Genomic DNA, 19,373 nt, shown 5'->3' on the forward strand with positions numbered 1-19,373 from the left:
GCATTTAGTGTAAGATGAGAAAAATCACAGTCTATTTCTGATTATGGATTACAAGTTCAGATACAAAAGTCTGCAATGTTTATGTCTATATATGCGCAGAAGAATTCCACACAAAGGAGAAACTATCAATGTGTAGTGAGCAATCCTTGGCTACAAAAGAGAATGACTGTTCTTTTACACTGGATTTTTAAAACAGGCAGAAATGAGTCAAGGATAAGAAGCTGGAAAGCAAGTCTTGTTAGGGTGACCATTCATTGTATTGATTTCAGACTATTTCTGCAGTCTAAAAATATCATTTTGAATTGCACTCATGTTTTCCCTAACCTCTTCCAGTCAGCTGTCCTCTGCAAACATCCTATTGTTCTCCAATGCCACATATGGGCCACACATGAAAATTTAGAATGGCAGTAGCCCCAGGGGAGACTGGCTTCACCTCACTGATGTCTCCTTGGGAGCCAGCTACCAACGACATCTTTCTGACTACAGGTCTCCACACAGTTTTATAGCCACCTCACAGTCGACCATACTTCCTAACTTGTTCATGACAGTTCCATGTGGGGCAGACCTAAAGGCTAAAAGTCAAGTTGTATTAAAAATGATACTTCCCTTTGTACATTAGACTACTTGTTCTGTCAAGGAAGGATATTAAATTAGTTTGAGAAGACATTTTATTGACAAGTAAAGTTCTGCATTTTTTGTCTGTTCAGTTTTCCCAGTAAATGGGTCCCATTCAAAACTACTTTTTCTTCTATGTTTAATTTCTTTATCTTTTGCCAGTTCTCAGGGATTCAGTTACCATCTGTGAGTTCCCTGAGATCACAATGATTCAGAAATTTCTTCATCTAGTTTTCACCTAGTACCTTAAGTAAACTCTATAATCTCATGTCATGCTTTACTTATTTATCTAAGCATTCACTTACTGACCTTTCTCCTTTCATGTCCCATATTCTTATTAACATTAATAAGAAGAATTGTGATAAACCATTTCATTTTAGTCAAACATTATATTAATCTGAGTTTTCTTTTATTGTATCTTGAAAATTTTGTTTGAAACTTCACCTTTATATTTTTACACCTGCACACTTATGCCTCACGCTTATACCCCTTTTAGAGGACAGAGATATGCCTGTTCCTGCTTTCAGCGGGATTTCTTCAATTTTCCAGTCACTGAAGAGTACTTTTTATTCCTTTTATCTTACTATGTTTCTACTTTTCCTCTGCATCAGAATAATGTTAAGAATATCTTCAAAGCACAGAAAAAACTTCTTAGAGTTAAATTTGACATCCCTTAAATATATCATTCAAAGTATTTTAAGCTGCACATTGAAATTGAAAAGAAATATGAAGGTTTTATTGTTTAAAGATGTTCTCTGAGACACTCATAATACATTTCACTTGGATGATAACATTAATACTTTATGTGGACTGTGTAAACACAGAAGTCTTAAAGTACCCCATGAAGAAAATCTTGTTTACTATCTTCATGCTTTCAAGAAGTTTATATAACTTAAAGCATGTTTCTGTGAAGAAATAGAGAAAAAAAAAAGGCAACATGAAATTTAAAACAAACAAACAAGCAAACATAAAACAAGATATGGTATGGGACCACCAAAGTCTAGGCAGAAAATCTGCAGAAGGAAAAGTAACTATGGAGTTTCCTGAGTAATTCATATGACAAAAATGAAAATGCAGCTACAAGCATAGTGTATATTCAGCATCCTTGTAGAATGGAAAAATACCTTTCCTCTTCCCCTAGATGTACTTCTACTTTGTCTTTAATTTTATTGAGGGAAATGATTAAACAAGAAGACTCCTTTAAATAAATAAATAAATAAATGTCTAAAAGAATTTGCAAGCGTGACTTTAAACAGGAAGTTAGGATCTCAGAAAATGAGTGAAAAATATGAGTGTAGATAAATAGCAGAAAAGGGGAAAATAAAAATATTTGAAGTCAGAGAATACAGTTTAAATAATTAAATCAACATCCTATTGGAGGAAAAATGTGTTAAAATTCCTAAACACAGATGTATGAATTTATCACTCCTCAAAGACCTCGTAGTCACTTTGAATACAAAACTCAAAGCTCAGCTACAGCCAAAAAGTCAAATATGATTTGAAATTATTAAAGTAGAACAAAAATCAGAAAACATAATATGGAAAACATAAAATACTGCATCATACCAAGACATATCACAGAATCACTGAATGGATGAGATTGGAAAGGACCTCTGGAGCAGGCCACCTAGAGGATGTTGCCTACAACCATGTCCAGACATCATGATTTTCAGGATATAACACAACTAGGAAAAGCTCAGGAAAGGTAGGCAATGAGGATGATGTGGAAAGGCTCCCGTATAAAGGACCATTAAGACGATCAGGAGCTGAAAAACAGATATTTCAAGCAAGATGTGAGAGAAATCTACAAAATCATGAAGAGTATGGAAAAGTTGAGCAATTTAACTTACAGATTTTAGAAAATGTAAGTTCCGTGAGGAATTTATATCTACCTTGGAGAAAATTGGGAAGCTCTGCAAGGGAATGAAATAACTGGGTGAGAAATCAGACCCAACTCTTTGCAGTTTCCATCAAAGAAATAATGCATTTTATATTCACACATTTCTCATTTTGCCAGAGAGAGAGAGAATAGGGAAGGGAAGGGAAGGGAAGGGAAGGGAAGGGAAGGGAAGGGAAGGGAAGGGAAGGGAAGGGAAGGGAAGGGAAGGGAAGGGAAGGGAAGGGAAGGGAAGGGAAGGGAAGGGAAGGGAAGGGAAGGGAAGGGAAGGGAAGGGAAGGGAAGGGAAGGGAAGGGAAGGGAAGGGAAGGGAAGGGAAGGGAAGGGAAGGGAAGGGAAGGGAAGGGAAGGGAAGGGAAGGGAAGGGAAGGGAAGGGAAGGGAAGGGAAGGGAAGGGAAGGGAAGGGAAGGGAAGGGAAGGGAAGGGAAGGGAAGGGAAGGGATCTACCCAAACCAACTGTTTTTAATTCCATGTGGATTCTCTCTCATAATTAAATTCTAACATATTTGTCTATATAATTTCTCAGCTAGTTTTTGTGGTCCATTATTTAACAGAAGTTTTGGCTGAAGCAACAAATAAGGCAGTGGGCCTTCTGCCTGCCTTTTCAAATACATCCCATTTGTATAAACATATGTATTTCATTTGTTTGATGGTAGTGGTTTTATCTGCCTTGCCTTTTTTTTTTACTTTACTTTTTTTTTCTTTTTCATTCGTATCTTTTTCTCCAAAAGCTTCGTTTGATTTTTCAGGAATGAAAAAACATACCAGGTTGCCAACCAAAGGAAACATAACGACTTAATAGTTCTTATGGATGGAATTGCAGTCAAGAAGAATTTTATAGCAGGATTATTATAAATCTCGGAGTGGAGGATTTTGTCTTTTATGTGTAGAGTAATTTAGCTCATTAGGGCCCAGGCCGATTACTGGAACTGGCCAAGCCCACAAAACAACTAATTGAATGTTTCAGTCAAATCCTGCTATCCCGAAATCCCCCGTCCCCAGCAGCCACTGCCAGACTCAGAAAGCAGCTCAGCCTCACCAGTGTCTCACCTTCTCCTTCGAAGTTACCCAAACATTTATTACGCTGTTTCATAAAAGCCAACATGAAGTTGATCTGGTGCCTGATTTCAGCCCTGTCTCCACCATCCATGTATGGGCATACCAGAAATAACTTTTTTGGCACAAAACAGCCTCACTGGCAGCATGACTGAGTCTCGGTATCCTTGTGCCTGGCCCAGCCACCTCCAAACACCTCAGGTGTCTCTGGGATCACACCAGCCTTTTGGGGTTCCCCACTCTGCCCCAGGAGAGAGGAAGAACATACACATACACCCCTTGACCACATGCACAGTCAGTATGAATTGTCCTGGACTAGGTTGTCCGCTGCCTAAGTCCTGCTGGAGCCAGGCCTGCCCCTCACAAGCTCCATCCGACAGCAGGTCCTATCTGCCAGAGCACCGCAGCAGCATCTGTCACAGCCCAGCCACTAGGCAAAACAGCTAGGACTCAGGAAGGAGTTTCAACTCTCTCCTAGGCTTGAAGACACCCAAATTCCCAGCCAAAATACTAAAACACAAGACTACCCTGGAGTGCTGCCCCTCTTGTTTAACTCTGTGAAGTACAGGAGCACAACACTGATTTAACCGCAAGTACTGCAGTCACCTCATTTCAAAGCCAGCTTCTGCAGGCAATGAGCATTCAAACACCTGTAAGCTTCACTGGGAGAGGGGGTAGGATGCCTGTTTTCTAACTCTTCAGTCTAGACCAGGAACCAAATGCTCTCATCAATGTTTTGGATGAACAGTTTCACAATTAGCTTACTTTATAGGAGAAGGCAATTACTATCATCTTGGTATATATTAAGAGAAAATCTTCATGTGGCTAACTTCAGATATGGCTGACAGGATGGTTTTACTCCTCTCATCAGCACTGAGCAAGATGCCTCCAGGGCAGAACCCAGGGCCATTCAATTCCCTCTCAGCTCACTCCCAACAGGTATTTACTGGCTCAGGAAATCCAGGCACCTCACCCAACCAACCTCTGGTTTCCTTTAGTTGTAGCACCTTATTCATTAATTGTGGACTGAGGCTTATACATGTGCTCAAAGGTTCATTCTTACTCCAAAGAATTAGGAAATACTTTGTAATATATTTGCATCCTCCTCTATTTTGGAGTAATATCAGTTAGAAAACCAGTGTAACAGATTCATTCAGAAAAGCAAGTATCTCTTCAGACCTGGAATTTACCTTCTTCTTACAGAACAGACACTTGCTGAACTGAGGAACCCAGAAACTACGCATGCGATATTCCTTCAACTATAATTTGGGGAACACTGTCAGTTCTGTCGTTGCTGAATAGCTTTTAGAACATGCTTTTCCTCTCCAAATTCTGTGCTAACTTCTAGTAAGGAAGACTATGCTCCGTCATAAACATTGTATTGTTTCCCCCTTATCAGAATTATATTTAAAGGGCACAAAATATGATTAGCCCTTGGAATGGTAAGGTACTGTCTTTCAGCCAATCTGACTTTACACACCTCTACTCGAATGGTCTCTTGTGTTGTTAGCTTTCAAATGAGAAAGATCACAAACATGATCATGCATATTGTCACTGAATATAACTTCTTTAGAATCAAATTACTATTTCCAAAGTACTCAGAAATGTCTGCACTTTAATGAGGTGGACCTGTTTTCTCTTATGAACGAAAAGAACACTTGGATGAAGCACAAACACAAGACACCATCTTTGACTTCTGCGCATGACTGAACTTCAAACTTCTTAAAGAGCTTGAGGAATGAATTTCATGACGGAATATATCATTCTCTATGAATATTCACAGAAAGGTGAACTTTTAGTAAAGTTGAAGCTGAGCTATTTATTCACTACCTTGAGCACAGCATAGAGTAGACAGAGAGATGTGGTCCAGCTCTATAGCTAAAAATAGAATTTGTAGGCAACATGTACACGTACTCATAGTACCAAAGTCTCTGGGATGATAGGTATATTTTCTCTGAGCATATTTCTATACAGAATATCATGTTTCGATCACGAAGGAATTTCTCCCACAACCAGATAGGTCATGACCACTGGGAGTACGAGAAAGAACTTGTTTCTCTCCCTATTGCATGGAAAATTGCTCACTAGAAAGTTGTTCCTGGCTTTATCTAGGAATGTCATCAAACAAATTTGTGGCTTCTTCAGAGACATAAATCACTGATGACATTTTTGTTTATCCATCCCATTTTTTTTCACTGTGACTGTTGGCTTGTAACAGTAAGGCAGATAGAGACAGCCAAAAAGACAGCATTAAAATATGGTACTAACAGCTGCCTTGGGATGTTTCCCTTTGTCTTAGAAATGTTACGTTAAAGGAAATTCACTCCTTTAGCTTTCAAGTGACTTGTTAAAGGACAATGCCAGTAATTTATGGACTAAATTCTACACACATACACACACATGCACAAAGAATAAAAAACGGTGCCACGAGGCAGCAGCCAATGCACTTCCAGACTGTTGCTTCTAACATTTTTGATTCTTAGTTGTATCACACAGGCTGTTAGTTTTCTTTAAAAACTAGTGGGTCATATGGTAATAAGTAAAAGTCGGTTGAAGGTGGACGCGTTCCTAAAACTAATTGATTCGTCTGTATTCTTCAATTTCAACACTTGTTTCAGAAACCCTACCCAGAGCCCACTGAATTTCTTCTATCTGTCTGATGAACTTGAAGATGTTTTCTTTACCAATGAAATCGTGTTTCTCAGCACTAAATGATTTGGTTCACCAGGAATCATAGAGACTGTTCTTTCCTCATAAAAGTGTGACTAACTTTGTCTTGGTAGCAATTTCTAAACAAAATATGAAGCAAACAGTAAATGTTTACATTAATGGTTAACATATGAGATCTGCACCTCACGTTCCAGGTCACAATTATTATATCTGTAACAGCTGGAAGCATTTGGATATGTTCCTTTCAGTTCCAGTATTATTATTATTATTATTATTATTATTATTATTATTTATTTCTGTTACTTCTCTGACTAACCTTTATATTGCCTAAAAGTTCAGAGTTTGTGTTTTTTTGTTTGTTTTTCCTTTAGAAAAGAGTCTGGGACTTAGCTGTACTATCTAAATTGATATTTTCAAAGAAAAAGTCTTTTTGTACAAAATATTATGTCCCAGTAGTACCTGCAATTAAACATTTTCACATAAAGAAAGGCCTATCCAGGGGAAGAAAATAATTTGCTTGTGATGAGCCCATGATAATTTTGTCCCAGCACAGAAGTTTATACGTTTGATAAAGTTGTTGTTAAACACTGCTTCCTGTGTACAGCTTTGGGCAATATTTATTCCATTATTTACAAAGTCACAAATGAGTAAAGCACTTATACATGACTAGTTTGAAGCCTGAAAACACTTCAAGGTCTAACAGCCCCAAGGACTTTACTAATCTGCTTGCATGTACACATGTGCTTCAACAATTCAGTGATGCAATGGACAAGCAATAAAGAAAACAAGAAAAGGAAGCAATTTCTGAGGGCTCACCTATCTGATAGCTCAACTACTACATCCTACCTTTAATGCAACCTTTTCAATTTTCCTCCATAGTCATTGCACATTAAGTTTTTATCAATGGATATATTATTTTAAATTTATTAAGGTTTTTCATTCATTTGCCATTGTTAGTGCAAATTTCCCATTTCTCTGCTTGTAAATCAATAGCTACCAGACTCCAGCAATTCAAATCCAGCTCTTTTCTGTGGTTTTCTTTTATTAATACTCTTAAATATGCTGCAGAAATTTTCAAGTCCTTAATTTCCTTAAAACAACAACAACAACAAAAACAAACCCACATAGTTATTTACTTCCTTTTATATTATTTCGCAATTTAACACGATTGTGTGTCATTTAAAATCCCAACCTGGCTAGGACTGTTTTTACACATATATTTACATTTCTTGATTATGTTTATAGTAGTGACTTATATGGCGTGCTTATTTTCCATTTGAAAAAGGAATTATAAAGAATATGTATACTCTGATGGGCAAAATTTAACCTAGATACTTGAAAGTTTGATAAAAACAAAGCTTTTATTTTTTTATTTTTTAAAAAAAGTTCTCCAGCATTGAAATATGGCCTACAATATCTGAGAGGACAGAACAAACACACTGCCTCTTGCAAGTAATGTGGCACTAATTGGAAGAAACCTAATTACCTGAGCAAAATACAAAAATGCATTCAGTTTTATAATGAAAAACAAGTTTTTGTTTTCTGGTTTTCAGTATGCTTTTGTTTTGTTCCAACAGTAACTTAAACAGCACAGAAGGCAATTTTGGAAATGATCTAGTGTAATATAGTGTTTGGAAGTTTTTTAATGCCCAAATACAGCTTATTTCCACCTTCTTGGAAAAAAAAAAAAAAAATTACATTAAAATAACTCTATCTGTGCTCTCTCTCTTTCTTGGTGAGATGTGCTTGATACCCAAACTTCTTAAGTGTTTCAGATCAAATTCAGAGACGGTTTGAATCCATGCAAACTACAGCTCCCAAGCAGTTCCATTGCTGCAAGAGACCTCATTCCAGCTCCTCAGACAGGCTGCACACTAGATGAGGTTCAGGCACCAATCTTATACAATACATATAGACATTGTATATGGGCAACCCCAGGTGATCACAGCCCGTATGGCTTTCTGAACCTGAACACAGATGTGGAAGACCTCCTGGAGGCCAGGCTGGGGCACTCTGCATGCAAGAGAATTGCAAGGTGATGATTGACTGCAGGGAGAGAGAGCCCCTGACCCTGGTTGTAATGCGGGTCTGAAAGCAGAGAAATCATTCACTGGACTTGGAATTTCTCCCTCAGTCCTAAGTGACTCTAGAAAGACCCTGAAGAACCTATGTGGAGGAGAAAAAAACAAAACAAAATAAAATAATAAAATATCTCCTTGCTTTTATATGTACAAGGAAAACAAGTAGATGAGCTTGTCTGAAACCAAAGCGCACAAACACACATCTTTCTTTTGATGATCCAGCACGGCAAATGAGCTCGCTGACTGTCAGGGGTATGCTGGAACATCTCCCATAACCATAAAAGAATTCCCATTAGTACACTCACTGTCAAAATGAATTTCCACTTGTCAACACCCAGTGCCCAGGGCTCTCAGGGCACTTTAACAGATGACAATTTGTTTAAACATTTGTTTAAAGCATTTAGATGGAGGAACATTTTGTTATGTATGCATAAAGTTCTGCAGAATCCAAATATTTTTACTGGAAATTGAAATTTCACTTCTTCCAAACACAGTATTTCTTTTCTTGGCATATGGGCACAACAGACGGAGTAAGTATGACAAATTGCTATAATGCTGGAAAAAAGTTCCTCTCAATTTTGAAGAGTTTGGAACTGGTGTTAAGATTTTCCTGTTTGACCACCTTGGAATCAATGGTACTTTATATCATTAATGCATACATTGCATAAGCTTGCAGGAATAAACATTCACAGCATCTTTACCAAGGTGTAACAGAGCACTCTTCAGCAGATAGTGAAAGTTTTCTCATTTCCAGGCATTTTAGTATTAGAATTATTACTGAGCTTGCCCAACAGAGATCTCTAACCTGGGGTGTCCACCACGGTTATCAATCATTTCCACAGTAATAACCTCTGGTTTTGAGTAGCGTGATACACTGACTGTTTAATCAGGCGGATAAGAAAAGGAACACATCTCTCAGATAATCTGTATTATATGAAAGGAACCTACATTACCAGAAATGAAAGCATTTCAGGACTAGATTCCTAAAGATTAGCTTATAACCAGTAGAACTTAAAAACAGACTTGTGTGGGAAATGTTCTTAATTTCACAGAAATGTAATATTATAAGTTGATTTAAAAATTGAAAGCACCAGCCTTTGCCTACCTCATCAGTACTTCAGGAACTGCAGGAACTGGCACAGAAAAGCAGAGAAGACCCTGCACTGGCTGATGTGATCAGTGACCCCAACAGCCCGAAGGAGAACTCAGTTCCCAGGTGGCCGAGAGTTGGTGCCTCTCTCACACACACACACACAGGAAAAACACCATTCTCCATCCAGCTGGCAAATACCTTCCCACTCAGTTTCCATTTTGACAAGAGATCTTTTTTTGAACAAACAAACAAAAACCTTTCACTTGAGAATATTTGCCTATCCCTGCTTAGGAGTTTACTTTGGTACAGCTCAGCTAACAAATATTAGTAGAAGGAATTCTACACACATGAAGTAAAACATCTGAGTACTGGAGACGACAGGTGGAAGTACTGGTATACATAAGTACAAGATTTACTCAAAGAGGTACTGGGAATTACTGGAAGCATGACATACAGTACTGGGTTTGTTCCAGACCCTTGTGGATCTGTAGGCAGTGTTTATCACAAGAACTTCACACACCAGGAGCTGGCAGCTGCCAGAGGCTCTTCTCCCAAACAGAGGCAAAGCTTCTGTAATTCTCCACCTGCTCTCCATTGCAGCTCACCTGTGGTTAGATTACACCCATCTACTCGAACAGTAATACCTTTGACGTAAGTAGTTCTTTTTCCTCCCTACCATTTACCCTGTCATATTTGTAGATTTCACAGAATCACAGAATTGTAGGGGTTGGAAGGGACCTCGAAAGATCATTGGGTCCAACCCCCCTGCCAAAGCAGGTTCCCCGGAGCAGGCTGCCCAGGTAGGCGTCCAGACGGGCTTTGAATATCTCCAGAGAAGGAGACTCCACAACCTCCCTAGGCAGCCTGTTCTAGTGCTCCGTCACCCTCACCGTCAAGAAGTTCTTTCTCATGTTGGTGCTGAACTTCCTGTGCTCCATCTTGTGGCCACTGCCCCTCGTCCTGTCCCCACAAACCACTGAAAAGAGGTTGGCCAAATCCCTCTGTCTCCCACACTTCAGGTATTTATACACATTGATGAGATCCCCTCTCAGTCTTCTTTTCTCCAGGCTGAACAGACCCAGGTCTCTCAGCCTTTCCTCATAGGGAAGATGCTCCAGGCCCTGTATCATCTTTGTGGCCCTCTGCTGGACTCTTTCCAGGAGATCCCTGTCTTTTTTTGTACCAGGGAGCCCAGAACTGGACACAGTACTCCAGGTGAGGCCTGACCAGGGCAGAGTAGAGGGGGAGGAGGATTTGCACCATCTGTTTTGTTACACCAGGTAGGCAAGCCAAAGTCTTCAGATTTGAAGGGTGAAAGAGACTGTCAGGTGTCATATATTGCAATCCATTAAATTGCACCTAGCTATATCCCCAGTCATCTTTCATTTCCTTAACAAGAGAAACATCAAGGCTCAATCTTCAAGCAGTAGCAGAAGGGATACACAGCAAGGTTTTTTGAACCTCACATTTGCTGCATGCACAGTGTAGGAAGCTGAGTCCAAACAGGCAGGAAGTCTTTTACAGAGTAACTAAACTATTTTTGCTGTCAGGATCTTCCAACCCTAGTAACAGCTGCAAAGTAAAAAAAGAGCAGTGCTCCTAGGAAGATTTACAATGTAAGATTTCCACTTTCTCAGAGTTTCTTCCCACAATGCAGCTAAAGGTCTTCTGCCATGTAGCACAGGTGAGTCCTGCTAGCAGATCCCTTCAGCACCTGCTACCTCTTCTAGGCATTCCCTTCCCTCTCACACAACTCAGCAATCAGGAGAGTCACAAGGGGATAGAGTGGGTACTGGTAATGGTATATGCACACAACTCTCAACAGACAGGTTATGATTGCTGTGAGTCTTCCAGTATTTCACTTTATATCTCAAGACCCAAGGCAATACTTAGCTTCTGCACCTCCTACTTACAGGAGCACTGGAGGAGAGACTGATGTTGAAGCAAGACATGGACAGAGACACACAGACAGTAGAGTGTAACACAGATGAAAGAACATCCAAAAATATTTTTAAGATGAAAACAAAAGTGAGACTATAAAAAGCACTTTGGAGGTAGAGGAAAAAAGAAAAGAAAAAAAAAAAGCGAGCAAACAAATTATTTATCAAATGAAAGAAGTGAAAGAATGTATTGTAGAGACCCTGTGAATGGACAAGTTGCAAGTGTGTGCCAAAGCAGATAGGCCATGGGTATGAGTTACTGGGGGGAGAGCAGAACGAAAGAGAGAGAAAGGCAATAAAATACATGAAATTTCTATGGATTGCACTTTGCAGGACTTCACCATACACATACCATCTGGCCTTTAAATCTTACAGAGAAAAAAAATCGCAATCCAAAATGTAAATAGTATCTCCATTTTCTTAGACTTCACACTGTAACAGTATTGACAGTATAAAAATTTTAATTTTAAGTGCAATTTATCTCTCTGATTTTAACAGCATTACTGCCTTCTACTCTGCCTAAAAGCTTGATCTCTGAAAGAGATGGTCTAGGTAGCCAAGTGGTCTTTTAGCACTTGCTTTTACTCTAACCATATTCCTATGCCACTGTACTACACAGGAACACGTAACATGGAGAGGAGATGAGAAGGCTTTGGTTATTTTTTCTCCATTTGTCTCTGGTCAACAGGACATACATTTCTACACCAAGTATTCTGTTCCTGGATAGATGACTGCACAGCATTCCCACAGATACAGAGTCTCTATCTATTCCAGATACCTATATAATAGTCATACAAAATCCACAGACAGTTAAGATAGCCACTAATTACCTGTTAGCTATTTCTGTGATTGCTCTATAAGGCCAACTAGTTTGCTAACAATTCAGAGTCAAAACTAGATGTTTCTCTCCCAGAGAGTATATTGTTGAAGGCAAATCTGTCATATAATATATATAAAATATACATAAAAATTCTCCAGGTGCGGGCATGTCACAAAGATATTCTTTGTTGTCAAAAACACTTTTAGTATCCCCAGATGCTTAGCTCTGACATTCATTATCTAGGTTACTGCTTTCTGCTTTTTCCCATTGTAGCTGGGAACTGAGTTTGGCTGCTATTAGCAGCAACACCCCTCAGCCTGCTAGGGATAAATCTCTCACAGGTCTTGACATCTGCAGGCTCCCAGAGTCCATTCACAGGGTCTCTACAATACATTCTTTCACTTCTTTCATTTGATAAATAATTTGTTTGCTCGCTTTTTTTTCTTTCTTTCTTTCTTTTTTGCTCTACCCTCAAAGTGCTTTTTATAGTCTCACTTTTGTTTTCATCTTAAAAATATTTTTGGATGTTCTTTCATCTGTGTTACACTCTACTGTCTGTGTGTCTCTGTCCATGTCTTGCTTCAACATCAGTCTCTCCTCCAGTGCTCCTGTAAGTAGTAGGTGCAGAAGCGAATTGGTGACTCCGGGAGTCACCAGAATGTTCACAGCTATACTACAAGCTCCCTCATCACATACAGCTCCAAGTTACTTCTTGTCAGCTTCTGATCATAAAGTATATATTAAATTTTGGCTTTCTCACTCTGCCCGGTTTGTAAGAAAGTGATGTTAAAGTGGTCAGGGCTATGCTGTCAACTTCTCAACCACTAACACGTATCGTAATGATTCACTAGTGAGTTATTATCAGCATATTATTCTAAGGTTTCTCAAGGTTTTGCCAGTGTACATAATGTGAAGTCTTCCTCAAGGCAATGATGTAATTGTGGGGAAATATGATTTTAAAAAAGCAACTGCTATGCCAAGCATTATAAAATCTACCTTCTTGTGGGAGACCCAGATATTTGTTTTATCCACCAAATAAGTGTTTTAGTGTGTTGTTTTTTTTTTTTCTTTTTTCCCTTGCTTTATTATCTGCTATGCCAAGCCATTAAAGGAGCATCTTGGTAGCTGTTTACTTTTGCAGACAGGTACTTTGCAGATACCACCCATAGCTGCCTTCCTAGCAGCTCACAGTTATATATGCCTGGTGGTATAGTGCAGGTTTGCCCAACAAACAGCAGTGTGCACAAAGGGGTTATTTATTTGATTCATAATTTAGCAGTGAATTGCTCACAGTGTAGATTGTAAATGAATTCTGAATTTTGTGTCGCTATAGCTTGGGTAAGAAGGAACTACCCTTGAGAAAGCTGCCGCCTGCTGGGTGCCTGTGTGTGACAGAAGCTCTGGTACAGAGAGGGGGGAAAAGAAAGAACAGAAGATTTTCTGAAGTTCAGCCCCCTCCTCATGAAAGCAAACTAACCCAGTTCCCCAGTTCAGATGGCATCGGGTATTCAGTACAAGACCTGTCATAACCCACAAAGCCAGGAGTCTTTCATCAGTTCTAGGCTTAGGATCTTTTTTCTAAGAAACATTATAAAAGGACTTATTGCGTAGACAAAAAAAATCTTTTTAAAGTTTCATAACACAGACACTATTGAGTGCTAGTATTTGCTTGCCAATTTCCAGAGTAGAAGTTAGATAATATCAGGGTGGGACAAGTCTTACGATCTCTTGAAGTCTCATCCAGAACTTAGGTGCCGGCTGCCAGAGATTCCTGGTGCTCAGCATTGGCAGAGTCTTCTTGAGCTCTCACCTCTGGGAGGTCTGTCACTTCATATCCAGGAGGCGTTATTTTCACAACGTATTTCCTCTCTCTTTTTTTTATTTTTTTTATTTTTTTGAGGGGACAGGGAGAAGCACCATTTATTCAAAATATATTGTGTTAGAATGGAGGAATAAAGTGAATAACCTTTTCCTTCTCCTTCATCTGATATCCAGGCTTCTGTACTGCTTATGCCAGTATTTTTTCTTCAGGATCTTGTCCACATTAAAGGACACAATTCACTTGCACGTCAATAAGAGCTTTACACACCTTGAAGAATCATGACCTAATTACAAGACAGCTTCTTTTTTACTTTCCTTTGTCTCTCATGTATTATTGTATTTTTCAGCACTTCAAGAAAGTTATTTCTTTGAAAATCAGTTTCTAGGCATTATTTCCTTTTTTTTTTTTTTTTTGTGATATTTAATAAGTGATTTCAATGTGTCACAGAGATACCATGAATTTTTTTCGTGCTTTACAAAAGGAAAAACTGAAAACAACAAATGGAACACGCTCTGGAATTTACGAGATTCCAGCATGAGAAAGATACTTTTTGCAGACGATATGGACATACGATGCCATAACAGTCACACGGCTAAACCTTCTGATGAATTCACACCTACCTCTTCTTTAAGTGGAAGAATGCTGTGTACTTTTATCAACGGCAAGAGGAAACTGTCAAAAAGTGTCAGATGACCCACATGGAGCACTTACATAGTTCCATAAGCCTATGGCAGACAACCAAGGAGCCTCCAACCTGCCAATATACCTTCTGGAGAGCTAGCCTAGTGGCCAGACGCTGCTGCTGGAAAAACAGCTTCTAATGCTTCCATCTTTTGCCAAAAAAGGAAAGAATAACACAATACAATACACTGGGCCATCACCAGAATATTTGTTACCAAGAAGTACATTATGCAAATACCGTGACTACTAGGAGTGGGAAAATGCTTATAAAGAAAAGCTCATGAATCTCATAGTAATGATTTCCCCACTGTAAATTGGCCTTAGATCCTCCAGGATACACAGATGACATCCTCTATGAGAAAATCTTGCCTATCAACAGAAAAAAAATAGCCCATTTTTTGTATTTATTCAAGTTTTAAACATTTTAAGAGCATCCCAGATGGCAATGGTCCTTACAGTGGTCTACAGTCACTGCTGAATATAGATTCCTCAGATGTGCTTTATCATCTATGTTTTCCCTGAAAAGGAAAATATTACTCTCTTTCCATACGGGCTTGATTCAATCTGTGTGACCTACAAAAGAGAGATCCTGACAGTGTTCACTGCCAGGCCAGTCAGAAGCATTGACAGGAAATTTCATTTTATTGCAACTTGATTTTTCTGAGAAATGAGATTCTCTAGTTCTGAAAGATGCACAGCTAACAATTTTCAGCTCCTCCTCTAAGAGACCAACCAACCTTGAAATATACAGCCTACAACTGAAGCTGACAGTGACATCTGGGCTCTGAAGCAGCAGTGACTGTGAGAGTTCAGCTGTTACAGCAATTAGACTTTATTTTTTTTTCCCTAATTGGAAGACTATAATATCTTTCAATTAAATGAGGAACTGAGAACCATACATACATATATACACCATACAAAAACACATACATATATGCACTCACCAAATAAATATGCACATGGAAGCCATCTGTGACATCTGTTTTTTTACCAAATTATGTGTATGTATACAGAGACACGTCACTCCATATGAGCTTACTGCAGACTTCCCTAAGAAGTTCATGATTCTCAGAGGTGCAAATTTTTGAGCTCCACACACCACTAGGCTTTCATTAAGAGATCCAGCTCCCACACTAATGCTTTGCTATTCTGCATCTTTACATCCGGGGACATATCTCAATATATAAGAGTTAAAAGCAACTAAGAACTGTAATTAAGTGGCAAATGTTAAATACATTTCACACATGCACAGATATGATGAGTTTAAGCCATACTCAAATTACTGTAGTGAATTGTAGCTCCTCTGCTGACACCAACAGGTATTAGACCGACAGGGAGTATATTGTTTTAACTCCAGATCACAAAGCAAGATGCTACAAAAAAAGAAGTCCAAAAATTCTTCTTGCATCTTGCCCTCACCTTAAAAATTAGCCCAAGCTCCGGTTTTAAAGACTATCATCAGGACAGTAAATGTCAGTTCTGAGAGTTTCTCATAACTGTTTCCAGGTATCTGGTTGTTAGGTGGTGACATGTTTCACAGCAAATTTTTTTATTCACAGCTTCTGATTGCAGATCAACACCCTCATGAACCTCATACAGTTTGCATGAACAGTATTTAAGACTCTCCTGTGGATCACTAATCTGATGCTACTCAAATTTATGCCACTTGTTTAACCCCTTACTTTGAAGACCTGGGAAAAATATTCATATTATTAGCTAAAACATCCAATCAAGATATGACCTTGAATACATCTACATTTTATTCTATAATCCCTGTACATCAAATGAAGTCAGAAAATTAAAGGATTGTAGATTATCAAGCCAGACAAATTCTGCAAGAATTGTAAGAAGCAATAGTCTAAATCACAGGTTCCTAGGCTGTAATTTATGCCTCTCATTGGGATGCAGAATGCTCAGTAATAGTTTCTGGCTATTTGATTGTATAGAATTAGGTTTTCAAAGCGTTTGTCTTTATTTAAGTAACCTACATTGTTACTGGCTTTGAAAAAGGCACCTGAACAGGTTAGATAGTTACCATTTCCTTGGAAAATGAGAACTTGTCAAAGCCAAACCCTTTTTGAATATATTTAAGAGGTTCAGCAAACTCAAATTTAGAGCAAAATACCAAAGATACAGCAATACTGAACCTCAAAGCTAAACAGCTCAGCAGGTAAGGCAATCAAACGGATTCAGCTTCAAATCTCCTTTTGCAGATCAAAGGATTTAAGCTGGCTTTTTTTTTACATTCAGTGAAGCCTCTTAATTACTAAGTTTTGAAAATCAGTCTTTCTTGTCAAGCGTCTTATCACACAAAGTGAAATAGCTCCAAATGAGATTTTGCTTTGAAGATGTAACAAAGGCAAGAGATTGTACTCTTTATGCAGCACTGTACAGAAATACTCATGCTAGGTCAGAATGAGCTATGTTAGATACCAGAAGGAGTAGAAAAAAAGTAAGTGTCAATCTTTTATTAGTATAGACACAAAGGTAAAATATACAGGCTTCCAATTAAAGGAACAATGCAATGAACAAGGAGATAAAGTAAATGGGAGCTATTCAAAGGGAAATACTGGATTGCTTCAAGAATTGTTTTTTGTTGTTGTTTTGTGGTTTGTTTGTTTTTTTTTTTTTGAATTGACAGTACTATTTTCTTTATTGACCTTTACACAACAAGTAGAAGCATGTTAATAAAGACCAGAACAAAAGAAAGGAGGATCAGAACAGAGGAGGGATTAGCTTGGAATTAGGACAGTCATAAAGCTTTGAAATGCAGTACTACAAAGCACAAGCTCATACACTGAAAAACTAATAAGCACAGCTACTTTAAGCTGTGGTCCCCTCCAATGAGAATTACCTTATCCTGCAGGAGTTCACCTGCTAGAAAAAACAAAAGCAGAAAAACAGCAGAGGTCATAGATCTGGGTAGTACTACATAAACACAAAAGACCTACATGACAGTTGTATAGCTTACAATGGAGAGCTTTTCAAACAGATAGAGAATTAAAGTTTTACTCCTCAAAGCTAGCAGAAAAAAGGCTGTAAGGGAACACTGGCTTTCTAAAAGATGCCAAAAAAAGAGAAAAAGTTACTCCAACCAAAGACAATACTAGCATAAGAATAAAGTTATATAAAATTGCTATTAATAGATGCAGCCTGGAAAGTACAAAAAGATCTTCAGTCAGAATAGTTTGGGAATAACCTTCCAATAGGACTAACAGGGTGACAAAATCACCAGCTTTTGAAATAATGTATGTATGTGAATTTGATAAATAAAATCATAACCTAGATTACCAAAAAATCAGACTGGTTGAACAAATCAAGACATTTTTACTGGTCAAATGCATCGTGTTAATTTTTTTCTTACACTTGATAAAACTGAAGTGTTTAGATACAGAAGGAAATGTTCTGTGTAGATGAATGGAAAAAAAAGTGAAATATTCCAAAATTTCCTTTTTTTTTTCACAATTTTTCTGAGGTAGAAGAACATATGGGTGGTGTTTTACATTATAATAGAAGCAAACACTAGGATTTCCTACAAGCAAGGAATTCTGTTTTTCTGCTTCTGTTCACTGCAGTCAGAGGTCCTTTGGACTTGCTCTTTTGTTGTCTTTACTTCATCCCAGGACACCTCCCAAAAGGTATGGCTCACTAGTCACAAAACCATACATCTTACCAGAAAAAGGTGTCTTAAACATAGACTTAAATTAACACACAGACTGGACAGCTCAGAAAGGTTCTAAAAAGCATGCTGTTCCTGATTCCTTCCTGACCTAGCAATGTGTTTTGCTTCCAGCTCTCAAAAAATAAAGAACATAAGATTGAATGCAACTGAATAAGAGGTTTCTAGATTCATTCTTACACAAATTCAGTCAATACTTGCTCACATGAGCAAAGCCCCACAGTGTGTGCCAAGGAACACTTGTTTGGGGAGCAAATTTTATGCACAGCTTCATTTCTCAAGTGGATGTCTTTCAAGGATCATCTTGGAGGTTTTTAAACTAGGTTCATGAGAGACTAATGCTTGGACTCCGCTATGACCAAGGCTGTGGCTTGGCTAAGCTACTCACTGCAGCTCTTGCAGGCACCCTTCACAGGCTGCAGCCCTTGGCAGGCAGCAGCCACTGGGCACCATGCAGCAAGAGCCTGGCAGAGAGGTTCTGCTCCTGGGGATGCTGTTTCATCCAGAGAAAACGGAATGACACCAAACAAAACGGCACAGCTGTAAAGTGGAAATATCCCTACCTGTGTTGCAGGCATCACTCTTTTCTGTGACACAGGACACGAGCAACTCTTTCAATCGCTCAGCAAACCACCACCAGTTCTATACAAAATTTTATTTTACCTTGAATGTCAAGCATATTACCAATCTGATAGTAGGACAACTGAAAAACAACACATTAGAAAAAGCCACTTATAAAGCATTGGATAAGCTCAGTACAACTCTGCCTTAATTTAAGAAAAGGATTTCAAATTCTCGTGGAAATGTGCATTTGCTGTTTATGTAAAAGCAAGCAATACACCTTATTAGCAAAGCATACAAAGAAAGTTACACATAGCTTGCTTAAAATGAAAAAGGAAACAGCATAGCAAACATTGCAGCTAGTTAGCCAGCAGTTAGACCTTTCTCCTTGTAAACCTTCTTAAATTTGGCAGCTGCAGTCCTTGGGGAGAAACAGCAAAGGGTACCTAACTTAATC

Source organism: Cygnus olor, chromosome 3 (genome assembly GCF_009769625.2).
Source record: "Cygnus olor isolate bCygOlo1 chromosome 3, bCygOlo1.pri.v2, whole genome shotgun sequence".
NCBI lineage: Eukaryota > Metazoa > Chordata > Aves > Anseriformes > Anatidae > Cygnus > Cygnus olor.